Source organism: Oncorhynchus keta, unplaced genomic scaffold (assembly GCF_023373465.1).
Source record: "Oncorhynchus keta strain PuntledgeMale-10-30-2019 unplaced genomic scaffold, Oket_V2 Un_scaffold_180_pilon_pilon, whole genome shotgun sequence".
Taxonomy (NCBI): domain Eukaryota; kingdom Metazoa; phylum Chordata; class Actinopteri; order Salmoniformes; family Salmonidae; genus Oncorhynchus; species Oncorhynchus keta.
Window position 1 is genome coordinate 60075 of NW_026290834.1, and position 13559 is coordinate 73633.

General features: G+C 41.9%; 1 long non-coding RNA gene across 4 annotated transcripts; it reads right to left on the bottom strand.

Moving 5' to 3' along the window:
* Nucleotides 1-8620: 8620 nt before the first annotated feature.
* Nucleotides 8621-13559, bottom strand: LOC127927856 (uncharacterized). Of its 4 annotated transcripts, none has more exons than XR_008129297.1 (3): nt 13504-13559; nt 11409-11500; nt 8621-8678 (listed from the first exon to the last, which is right to left on the bottom strand). It is a non-coding gene; the product is annotated as an uncharacterized LOC127927856 (long non-coding RNA). The 4 variants fall into 4 exon arrangements; XR_008129296.1 differs by lacking the exon at nt 13504-13559 and adding an exon at nt 13367-13422; XR_008129295.1 differs by lacking the exon at nt 13504-13559 and adding an exon at nt 13226-13281.

Consider the following 13559-nt stretch of genomic DNA (forward strand, 5'->3'; position numbering starts at 1 on the left):
ACATAATAAACCGTATTTCATAAACACATAATAAACGTTCAGTTATATTTAGACAACCACTGGCGACCGTATTTCATAAACACATAATAAACGTTCAGTTATATTTAGACAACCACTGGCGACCGTATTTCATAAACACATAATAAACGTTCAGTTATATTTAGACAACCACTGGCGACCGTATTTCATAAACACATAATAAACGTTCAGTTATATTTAGACAACCACTGGCGTATTTCATAAACACATAATAAACCGTATTTCATAAACACATAATAAACGTTCAGTTATATTTAGACAACCACTGGCGACCGTATTTCATAAACACATAATAAACGTTCAGTTATATTTAGACAACCACTGGCGACCGTATTTCATAAACACATAATAAACGTTCAGTTATATTTAGACAACCACTGGCGACCGTATTTCATAAACACATAATAAACGTTCAGTTATATTTAGACAACCACTGGCGACCGTATTTCATAAACACATAATAAACGTTCAGTTATATTTAGACAACCACTGGCGACCGTATTTCATAAACACATAATAAACGTTCAGTTATATTTAGACAACCACTGGCGACCGTATTTCATAAACACATAATAAACGTTCAGTTATATTTAGACAACCACTGGCGACCGTATTTCATAAACACATAATAAACGTTCAGTTATATTTAGACAACCACTGGCGACCGTATTTCATAAACACATAATAAACGTTCAGTTATATTTAGACAACCACTGGCGACCGTATTTCATAAACACATAATAAACGTTCAGTTATATTTAGACAACCACTGGCGACCGTATTTCATAAACACATAATAAACGTTCAGTTATATTTAGACAACCACTGGCGACCGTTATATTTATTTCATAAACACATAATAAACGTTCAGTTATATTTAGACAACCACTGGCGACCGTATTTCATAAACACATAATAAACGTTCAGTTATATTTAGACAACCACTGGCGACCGTATTTCATAAACACATAATAAACGTTCAGTTATATTTAGACAACCACTGGCGACCGTATTTCATAAACACATAATAAACGTTCAGTTATATTTAGACAACCACTGGCGACCGTATTTCATAAACACATAATAAACGTTCAGTTATATTTAGACAACCACTGGCGACCGTATTTCATAAACACATAATAAACGTTCAGTTATATTTAGACAACCACTGGCGACCGTATTTCATAAACACATAATAAACGTTCAGTTATATTTAGACAACCACTGGCGACCGTATTTTAAACACATAATAAACGTTCAGTTAAACCACATTTCATAAAATAACGTTCAGTTAATTTCACCGTATTTCATAAACACATAATATCAGTTATATTTAGACAACCACTGGCGACCGTACGGCAAAACATGCACTGGCTGGGATTTCATAAACACATAATTGCCGTTGTTAAAACAACTGCTCTGACCACTATTACCACCAGCGCTCAGTGAAATTGACTGAGACTCTCCGTTATATTTAGACAACCACTGGCGACCGTATTTCATAAACACATAATAAGCGTTCAATATACCCATTTTTACAGTTATCTTTATTTGTTATACTCCGACATCTAGACAACAGAAAATAGCCCAAAATTAAACGCCCAAAGTTTTCCCTCAGTTATATTTCGACAACCACTGGCTCTCTTTGTATCTAAACACGTTAATCTCGTTCTTTGTATCTGAAACCTCTTTCGTATTTTCACGTTCAGTTATATTTCATAAACATAATCTAATTTGAACCATAATTCGTTCAGTTATATTTAAAACCACTGTTAATAAACGTTCGTTATATTTTTTCGTATTGGATAAACACATAATGTCCACTAAATGTTTTGTTACAATTAAAACATCTTGAATTTTTCTTTTGACTCACCTTATTCATTTTTCTCGACTTTATTTCCTTCTCTAACTCCGTTATACCTCTCTCGGCTTCAGCGGGATCCACATAATCGTTGCCGTTCCCTTGTAGCTATGGTATCTAATCACTTATCTATGCCTTTCTATATAATTTTTAAATGCTATGTGCGTGCAGTTCTATAAATTTGTAATTTACCGTTACTTCTAGTTATTCTTCTGTCTTAATCTCTCATGATTAAGTTTAGCTCTTTTATGGAAATCTTACCAATAGTTTTGACTTTTGAATCAGATTTTTAGGTCTAACCTAACAACTATAAGCCCAGGGTTTGTAAGGCCCTGATTTAGTTAAAATCTTATTTTGCGGTTGAAATGTCAGTAAAAACTCTTTTAATATTCATTTATCTCGACTTTACGCCACTAACTTGTTAGACTCTCACGGCTTCCTCTAAGCTTTAGATTTATGGTATTAATCACTTATCTATGCCTTTCTATATATTTTTTAAATTCGTGCAGCTAAACAATACCTTTATTTTCTGTCTTAATCTCTCATGATTAAGTTTAGCTCTTTATGGAAATCTTACCAATAGTTTTGACTTTTGAATCAGATTTTTAGGTCTAACCTAACAACTATAAGCCCAGGGTTTGTAAGGCCCTAGTTAAAATCTTATTTTGCGGTTGTGTCAGTAAAGAACTCTAATAATCGTTATCTCACGCCACTAATTGTTAAATTCCCCTCTCGCATGGAACTATCATGTCTATAGATATGGCTTTTATCTCATTTCTTTAGATTTTTAATTCCCTCTCATCCTCATATGGATATTTCCGTAGTATTAGTTGAATCGGAACGGTGATCAATACTGCCACTATTCAAATGACCAATCCAGTTATCTTACGCATTCCCTTGCTGTCTCCCCACGCCTAGTATTTGTACAAGATCACCGTCCTATCCCCCAGTACCTATTTAATATCCCGTCTTAATCTCGGGCGTGTTTACCTCTCATGATTAAGTTTAGTTTATTTACGGTAGTGCACATTACCACAGGTTATTTTCGAACCTGCTTCAGTGTATATCGGTTATACAAAACCCAGTGTATGATGGTCATACAAACCTGTGGGAATGGCAAAGCTCCCCTTATTGATGAATTCTAAAATTTTTAGAACATCAATCAAAGAACTCAAATCCCCCCAGAATTGAGAATTAAAACTACATACCTGCTGCCGACTGGGAGAAGCAGTGTTCGTTTGAATCTGTCACCCTCTCTGTCCTCTGGGATAATACGCAGGCCTGTTTTAATTTTAACCTCAATTCAGAGGTCAGGTCTTTAGTAAAACGAGTCAAAAACTTGTCCGTGCACGATTTCCAGCGTACTACCCCCAGACAACAGGAGGTATTAGATCCGTCTCGAAGGACCAATTGATAGTGGAATTTCTATAATTCCTATGTGTTTTGTAGCCAAAAACAAATTCGCACTCAATTCTAATTCATTAATGATTTGTAAGTTCATTAATTATGCATGAAGTAGATTGAAACCAGTCTTAAAAGCCAAGGTAATAATGTTTAATTCCAGAGAGTACTCAATGCATACACACATTTCCACAGGTTATAAACTGAAAATGACGTCAGCGTTTTCCAAACGTTCCATTTCACAAGCAGAGGGGCCCCTAGCTTTTGAGCCTTTGCATTATCAGCACGGAGTCAAGGCCAGTCAGTATAAATCAACATTCTCGACAATCTGGAGATGGCCCGTTCCCACCACCTGGAGATTTGTACAACTGATGAACAAATGAACTAAGGAACAGACCTTCATTGTTACTGAACTCCTGACTACATTATATACAATTGGGAAAGGGAGCAAGAGAGAAAATTCACATGTACAGTACATTATAGCATTTGGACTAGTCAGTTCTGATTGGAATGTATACATAATTAGTCATTTCAACCATAATTTCCTCTATCAGATGGTGTCTCACCTGGTTACAGGTGAATGGCAGATGGTTGTGTTATGATGGCGTCTCACCTGGTTACAGGTGAATGGCAGATGGTTGTGTTATGATGGAGTCTCACCTGGTTACAGGTGAATGGCAGATGGTTGTGTTATGATGGCGTCTCACCTGGTTACAGGTGAATGGCAGATGGTTGTGTTATGATGGAGTCTCACCTGGTTACAGGTGAATGGCAGATGGTTGTGTTATGATGGTGTCTCACCTGGTTACAGGTGAATGACAGATGTTTGTGTTATGATGGTGTCTCACCTGGTTACAGGTGAATGACAGATGTTTGTGTTATGATGGCGTCTCACCTGGTTACAGGTGAATGACAGATGGTTTTGTTATGATGGTGTCTCACCTGGTTACAGGTGAATGACAGATGGTTGTGTTATGATGGTGTCTCACCTGGTTACAGGTGAATGACAGATGGTTGTGTTATGATGGCGTCTCACCTGGTTACAGGTGAATGACAGATGGTTGTGTTATGATGGTGTCTCACCTGGTTACAGGTGAATGACAGATGGTTGTGTTATGATGGTGTCTCACCTGGTTACAGGTGAATGACAGATGTTTGTGTTATGATGGCGTCTCACCTGGTTACAGGTGAATGACAGATGGTTGTGTTATGATGGTGTCTCACCTGGTTACAGGTGAATGACAGATGTTTGTGTTATGATGGCGTCTCACCTGGTTACAGGTGAATGACAGATGTTTGTTATGATGGTGTCTCACCTGGTTACAGGTGAATGACAGATGGTTGTGTTATGATGGTGTCTCACCTGGTTACAGGTGAATGACATATGGTTGTGTTATGATGGTGTCTCACCTGGTTACAGGTGAATGATAGATGTTTGTGTTATGATGGCGTCTCACCTGGTTACAGGTGAATGACAGATGTTTGTTATGATGATGTCTCACCTGGTTACAGGTGAATGACAGATGTTTGTGTTATGATGGCGTCTCACCTGGTTACAGGTGAATGACAGATGTTTGTTATGATGATGTCTCACCTGGTTACAGGTGAATGACAGATGTTTGTGTAATGATGGCGTCTCACCTGGTTACAGGTGAATGACAGATGTTTGTTATGATGGTGTCTCATCTGGTTACAGGTGAATGACAGATGGTTGTTTTATGATGGTGTCTCACCTGGTTACAGGTGAATGACAGATGTTTGTGTTATGATGGTGTCTCACCTGGTTACAGGTGAATGACAGATGTTTGTGTTATGATGGCGTCTCACCTGGTTACAGGTGAATGACAGATGGTTGTGTTATGATGGTGTCTCACCTGGTTACAGGTGAATGACAGATGTTTGTTATGATGGTGTCTCACCTGGTTACAGGTGAATGACAGATGGTTGTGTTATGATGGTGTCTCACCTGGTTACAGGTGAATGACATATGGTTGTGTTATGATGGTGTCTCACCTGGTTACAGGTGAATGACAGATGTTTGTGTTATGATGGCGTCTCACCTGGTAACAGGTGAATGACAGATGTTTGTTATGATGATGTCTCACCTGGTTACAGGTGAATGACAGATGTTTGTGTTATGATGGCGTCTCACCTGGTTACAGGTGAATGACAGATGGTTGTGTTATGATGGCGTCTCACCTGGTTACAGGTGAATGACAGATGGTTGTGTTATGATGGTGTCTCACCTGGTTACAGGTGAATGACAGATGTTTGTGTTATGAAGGTGTCTCACCTGGTTACAGGTGAATGGCAGATGTTTGTGTTATGATGATGTCTCACCTGGTTACAGGTGAATGACAGATGTTTGTGTTATGATGGCGTCTCACCTGGTTACAGGTGAATGACAGATGTTTGTGTTATGATGGTGTCTCACCTGGTTACAGGTGAATGACAGATGTTTGTGTTATGATGGTGTCTCACCTGGTTACAGGTGAATGACAGATGTTTGTTGTGATGGTGTCTCACCTGGTTACAGGTGAATGACAGATGGTTGTGTTATGATGGTGTCTCACCTGGTTACAGGTTAATGACAGGTGGTTGTGTTATGATGGTGTCTCACCTGGTTACAGGTGAATGACAGATGTTTGTGTTATGATGGCGTCTCACCTGGTTACAGGTGAATGACAGATGTTTGTTATGATGATGTCTCACCTGGTTACAGGTGAATGACAGATGGTTGTGTTATGATGGCGTCTCACCTGGTTACAGGTGAATGACAGATGGTTGTGTTATGATGGTGTCTCATCTGGTTACAGGTGAATGACAGATGTTTGTTATGATGGTGTCTCACCTGGTTACAGGTGAATGACAGATGTTTGTGTTATGATGGCGTCTCACCTGGTTACAGGTGAATGACAGATGGTTGTGTTATGATGGCGTCTCACCTGGTTACAGGTGAATGACAGATGTTTGTGTTATGATGGCGTCTCACCTGGTTACAGGTGAATGACAGATGTTTGTTATGATGGTGTCTCACCTGGTTACAGGTGAATGACAGATGTTTGTGTTATGATGGCGTCTCACCTGGTTACAGGTGAATGACAGATGGTTGTGTTATGATGATGTCTCACCTGGTTACAGGTGAATGACAGATGTTTGTGTTATGATGGCGTCTCACCTGGTTACAGGTGAATGACAGATGTTTGTGTTATGATGGTGTCTCACCTGGTTACAGTTGAATGACAGATGTTTGTGTTATGATGGCGTCTCACCTGGTTACAGGTGAATGACAGATGTTTGTGTTCTGATGGCGTCTCACCTGGTTACAGGTGAATGACAGATGTTTGTGTTATGATGGCGTCTCACCTGGTTACAGGTGAATGACAGATGTTTGTGTTATGATGGCGTCTCACCTGGTTACAGGTGAATGACAGATGGTTGTGTTATGATGGTGTCTCACCTGGTTACAGGTGAATGACAGATGTTTGTGTTATGATGGCGTCTCACCTGGTTACAGGTGAATGACAGATGTTTGTTATGATGGTGTCTCACCTGGTTACAGGTGAATGACAGATGTTTGTGTTATGATGGCGTCTCACCTGGTTACAGGTGAATGACAGATGGTTGTGTTATGATGGTGTCTCACCTGGTTACAGGTGAATGACAGATGTGTGTTATGATGGTGTCTCACCTGGTTACAGGTGAATGACAGATGTTTGTGTTATGATGGTGTCTCACCTGGTTACAGGTGAATGGCAGATGTTTGTGTTATGATGATGTCTCACCTGGTTACAGGTGAATGACAGATGTTTGTGTTATGATGGCGTCTCACCTGGTTACAGGTGAATGACAGATGTTTGTGTTATGATGGCGTCTCACCTGGTTACAGGTGAATGACAGATGGTTGTGTCATGATGGTGTCTCACCTGGTTACAGGTGAATGGCAGATGTTTGTGTTATGATGGCGTCTCACCTGGTTACAGGTGAATGACAGATGGTTGTGTTATGATGGTGTCTCACCTGGTTACAGGTGAATGACAGATGTTTGTGTTATGATGATGTCTCACCTGGTTACAGGTGAATGACAGATGGTTGTGTTATGATGGTGTCTCATCTGGTTACAGGTGAATGACAGATGTTTGTTATGATGGTGTCTCACCTGGTTACAGGTGAATGACAGATGGTTGTGTTATGATGGCGTCTCACCTGGTTACAGGTGAATGACAGATGGTTGTGTTATGATGGTGTCTCACCTGGTTACAGGTGAATGACAGATGTTTGTGTTATGATGGCGTCTCACCTGGTTACAGGTGAATGACAGATGGTTGTGTTATGATGGTGTCTCACCTGGTTACAGGTGAATGACAGATGTTTGTGTTATGATGATGTCTCACCTGGTTACAGGTGAATGACAGATGGTTGTGTTATGATGGTGTCTCACCTGGTTACAGGTGAATGACAGATGGTTGTGTTATGATGGTGTCTCACCTGGTTACAGGTGAATGACAGATGGTTGTGTTATGATGGTGTCTCACCTGGTTACAGGTGAATGACAGATGTTTGTGTTATGATGGCGTCTCACCTGGTTACAGGTGAATGACAGATGGTTGTGTTATGATGGTGTCTCACCTGGTTACAGGTGAATGACAGATGGTTGTGTTATGATGGCGTCTCACCTGGTTACAGGTGAATGACAGATGTTTGTGTTATGATGGTGTCTCACCTGGTTACAGGTGAATGACAGATGTTTGTGTTATGATGGTGTCTCACCTGGTTACAGGTGAATGACAGATGTGTGTTATGATGGTGTCTCACCTGGTTACAGGTGAATGACAGATGGTTGTGTTATGATGGTGTCTCACCTGGTTACAGGTGAATGACAGATGGTTGTGTTATGATGGTGTCTCACCTGGTTACAGGTGAATGACAGATGTGTGTTATGATGGTGTCTCACCTGGTTACAGGTGAATGACAGATGGTTGTGTTATGATGGTGTCTCACCTGGTTACAGGTGAATGACAGATGTTTGTGTTATGATGGCGTCTCACCTGGTTACAGGTGAATGACAGATGGTTGTGTTATGATGGCGTCTCACCTGGTTACAGGTGAATGACAGATGGTTGTGTTATGATGGTGTCTCACCTGGTTACAGGTGAATGGCAGATGGTTGTGTTATGATGATGTCTCACCTGGTTACAGGTGAATGACAGATGTTTGTGTTATGATGGTGTCTCACCTGGTTACAGGTGAATGACAGATGTTTGTGTTATGATGGTGTCTCACCTGGTTACAGGTGAATGACAGATGGTTGTGTTATGATGGTGTCTCACCTGGTTACAGGTGAATGACAGATGTTTGTGTTATGATGGCGTCTCACCTGGTTACAGGTGAATGACAGATGGTTGTGTTATGATGGTGTCTCACCTGGTTACAGGTGAATGGCAGATGGTTGTGTTATGATGGCGTCTCACCTGGTTACAGGTGAATGACAGATGGTTGTGTTATGATGGTGTCTCACCTGGTTACAGGTGAATGACAGATGTTTGTGTTATGATGGTGTCTCACCTGGTTACAGGTGAATGACAGATGTTTGTGTTATGATGGTGTCTCACCTGGTTACAGGTGAATGACAGATGGTTGTGTTATGATGGTGTCTCACCTGGTTACAGGTGAATGACAGATGGTTGTGTTATGATGATGTCTCACCTGGTTACAGGTGAATGACAGATGGTTGTGTTATGATGGTGTCTCACCTGGTTACAGGTGAATGACAGATGGTTGTGTTATGATGGTGTCTCACCTGGTTACAGGTGAATGACAGATGGTTGTGTTATGATGGTGTCTCACCTGGTTACAGGTGAATGACAGATGGTTGTGTTATGATGGTGTCTCACCTGGTTACAGGTGAATGGCAGATGGTTGTGTTATGATGGTGTCTCACCTGGTTACAGGTGAATGACAGATGGTTGTGTTATGATGGTGTCTCACCTGGTTACAGGTGAATGGCAGATGGTTGTGTTATGATGGTGTCTCACCTGGTTACAGGTGAATGACAGATGGTTGTGTTATGATGGTGTCTCACCTGGTTACAGGTGAATGACAGATGTTTGTTATGATGGTGTCTCACCTGGTTACAGGTGAATGGCCGATGTTTGTAATGATGGTGTCTCACCTGGTTACAGGTGAATGACAGATGGTGTCTCACCTGGTTACAGGTGAATGACAGATGGTTGTGTTATGATGGTGTCTCACCTGGTTACAGGTGAATGACAGATGGTTGTGTTATGATGGCGTCTCACAGATGTTTGTGTTATGATGGCATCTCACCTGGTTACAGGTGAATGACAGATGGTTGTGTTATGATGGTGTCTCACCTGGTTACAGGTGAATGACAGATGGTTGTGTTATGATGGTGTCTCACCTGGTTACAGGTGAATGACAGATGTGTGTTATGATGGTGTCTCACCTGGTTACAGGTGAATGACAGATGGTTGTGTTATGATGGTGTCTCACCTGGTTACAGGTGAATGACAGATGGTTGTGTTATGATGGTGTCTCACCTGGTTACAGGTGAATGACAGATGGTTGTGTTATGATGGTGTCTCACCTGGTTACAGGTGAATGACAGATGGTTGTGTTATGATGGCGTCTCACCTGGTTACAGGTGAATGACAGATGGTTGTGTTATGATGGTGTCTCACCTGGTTACAGGTGAATGACAGATGGTTGTGTTATGATGGCGTCTCACCTGGTTACAGGTGAATGACAGATGTTTGTGTTATGATGGTGTCTCACCTGGTTACAGGTGAATGGCAGATGGTTGTGTTATGATGATGTCTCACCTGGTTACTGGTGAATGACAGATGTTTGTGTTATGATGGTGTCTCACCTGGTTACAGGTGAATGACAGATGTTTGTGTTATGATGGTGTCTCACCTGGTTACAGGTGAATGACAGATGGTTGTGTTATGATGGTGTCTCACCTGGTTACAGGTGAATGACAGATGTGTGTTATGATGGTGTCTCACCTGGTTACAGGTGAATGACAGATGGTTGTGTTATGATGGTGTCTCACCTGGTTACAGGTGAATGACAGATGTTTGTGTTATGATGGCGTCTCACCTGGTTACAGGTGAATGACAGATGTTTGTTATGATGGTGTCTCACCTGGTTACAGGTGAATGACAGATGTTTGTGTTATGATGGTGTCTCACCTGGTTACAGGTGAATGACAGATGTTTGTGTTATGATGGCGTCTCACCTGGTTACAGGTGAATGACAGATGTTTGTGTTATGATGGTGTCTCACCTGGTTATAGGTGAATGACAGATGGTTGTGTTATGATGGCGTCTCACCTGGTTACAGGTGAATGGCAGATGGTTGTGTTATGATGATGTCTCACCTGGTTACAGGTGAATGACAGATGGTTGTGTTATGATGGCGTCTCACCTGGTTACAGGTGAATGACAGATGTTTGTGTTATGATGGCATCTCACCTGGTTACAGGTGAATGACAGATGGTTGTGTTATGATGGTGTCTCACCTGGTTACAGGTGAATGACAGATGGTTGTGTTATGATGGTGTCTCACCTGGTTACAGGTGAATGACAGATGGTTGTGTTATGATGGTGTCTCACCTGGTTACAGGTGAATGGCAGATGGTTGTGTTATGATGATGTCTCACCTGGTTACAGGTGAATGACAGATGGTTGTGTTATGATGATGTCTCACCTGGTTACAGGTGAATGGCAGATGGTTGTGTTATGATGGTGTCTCACCTGGTTACAGGTGAATGGCAGATGGTTGTGTTATGATGGTGTCTCACCTGGTTACAGGTGAATGACAGATGGTTGTGTTATGATGGTGTCTCACCTGGTTACAGGTGAATGACAGGTGGTTGTGTTATGATGGTGTCTCACCTGGTTACAGGTGAATGACAGATGTTTGTGTTATGATGGTGTCTCACCTGGTTACAGGTGAATGACAGATGTTTGTGTTATGATGGCATCTCACCTGGTTACAGGTGAATGACAGATGGTTGTGTTATGATGGTGTCTCACCTGGTTACAGGTGAATGACAGATGGTTGTGTTATGATGGTGTCTCACCTGGTTACAGGTGAATGACAGATGGTTGTGTTATGATGGTGTCTCACCTGGTTACAGGTGAATGGCAGATGTTTGTTATGATGGCGTCTCACCTGGTTACAGGTGAATGACAGATGGTTGTGTTATGATGGCGTCTCACCTGGTTACAGGTGAATGACAGATGTTTGTGTTATGATGGCGTCTCACCTGGTTACAGGTGAATGGCCGATGTTTGTTATGATGGTGTCTCACCTGGTTACAGGTGAATGGCCGATGTTTGTAATGATGGTGTCTCACCTGGTTACAGGTGAATGGCCGATGTTTGTTATGATGGTGTCTCACCTGGTTACAGGTGAATGGCCGATGTTTGTTATGATGGTGTCTCACCTGGTTACAGGTGAATGGCCGATGTTTGTTATGATGGTGTCTCACCTGGTTACAGGTGAATGGCCGATGTTTGTAATGATGGTGTCTCACCTGGTTACAGGTGAATGACAGATGTTTGTGTTATGATGGTGTCTCACCTGGTTACAGGTGAATGACAGATGGTTGTGTTATGATGGTGTCTCACCTGGTTACAGGTGAATGACAGATGGTTGTGTTATGATGGTGTCTCACCTGGTTACAGGTGAATGGCAGATGGTTGTGTTATGATGGCGTCTCACCTGGTTACAGGTGAATGGCAGATGGTTGTGTTATGATGGTGTCTCACCTGGTTACAGGTGAATGATAGATGGTTGTGTTATGATGGTGTCTCACCTGGTTACAGGTGAATGGCAGATGGTTGTGTTATGATGATGTCTCACCTGGTTACAGGTGAATGACAGATGGTTGTGTTATGATGGTGTCTCACCTGGTTACAGGTGAATGGCAGATGGTTGTGTTATGATGGTGTCTCACCTGGTTGCAGGTGAATGACAGGTGGTTGTGTTATGATGGTGTCTCACCTGGTTACAGGTGAATGACAGATGTTTGTGTTATGATGGTGTCTCACCTGGTTACAGGTGAATGACAGATGTTTGTGTTATGATGGCATCTCACCTGGTTACAGGTGAATGACAGATGGTTGTGTTATGATGGTGTCTCACCTGGTTACAGGTGAATGGCAGATGGTTGTGTTATGATGGTGTCTCACCTGGTTACAGGTGAATGACAGATGGTTGTGTTATGATGGTGTCTCACCTGGTTACAGGTGAATGGCAGATGGTTGTGTTATGATGGTGTCTCACCTGGTTACAGGTGAATGGCAGATGGTTGTGTTATGATGGTGTCTCACCTGGTTACAGGTGAATGATAGATGGTTGTGTTATGATGGTGTCTCACCTGGTTACAGGTGAATGGCAGATGGTTGTGTTATGATGATGTCTCACCTGGTTACAGGTGAATGACAGATGGTTGTGTTATGATGGTGTCTCACCTGGTTACAGGTGAATGGCAGATGGTTGTGTTATGATGGTGTCTCACCTGGTTGCAGGTGAATGACAGGTGGTTGTGTTATGATGGTGTCTCACCTGGTTACAGGTGAATGACAGATGTTTGTGTTATGATGGTGTCTCACCTGGTTACAGGTGAATGACAGATGTTTGTGTTATGATGGTGTCTCACCTGGTTACAGGTGAATGACAGATGTTTGTGGTATGATGGCATCTCACCTGGTTACAGGTGAATGACAGATGGTTGTGTTATGATGGTGTCTCACCTGGTTACAGGTGAATGACAGATGGTTGTGTTATGATGGTGTCTCACCTGGTTACAGGTGAATGACAGATGGTTGTGTTATGATGGTGTCTCACCTGGTTACAGGTGAATGGCCGATGTTTGTTATGATGGCGTCTCACCTGGTTACAGGTGAATGACAGATGTTTGTGTTATGATGGCGTCTCACCTGGTTACAGGTGAATGACAGATGGTTGTGTTATGATGGTGTCTCACCTGGTTACAGGTGAATGACAGATGGTTGTGTTATGATGGCGTCTCACCTGGTTACAGGTGAATGACAGATGTTTGTGTTATGATGGCGTCTCACCTGGTTACAGGTGAATGGCCGATGTTTGTTATGATGGTGTCTCACCTGGTTACAGGTGAATGGCCGATGTTTGTAATGATGGTGTCTCACCTGGTTACAGGTGAATGACAGATGTTTGTGTTATGATGGCGTCTCACCTGGTTACA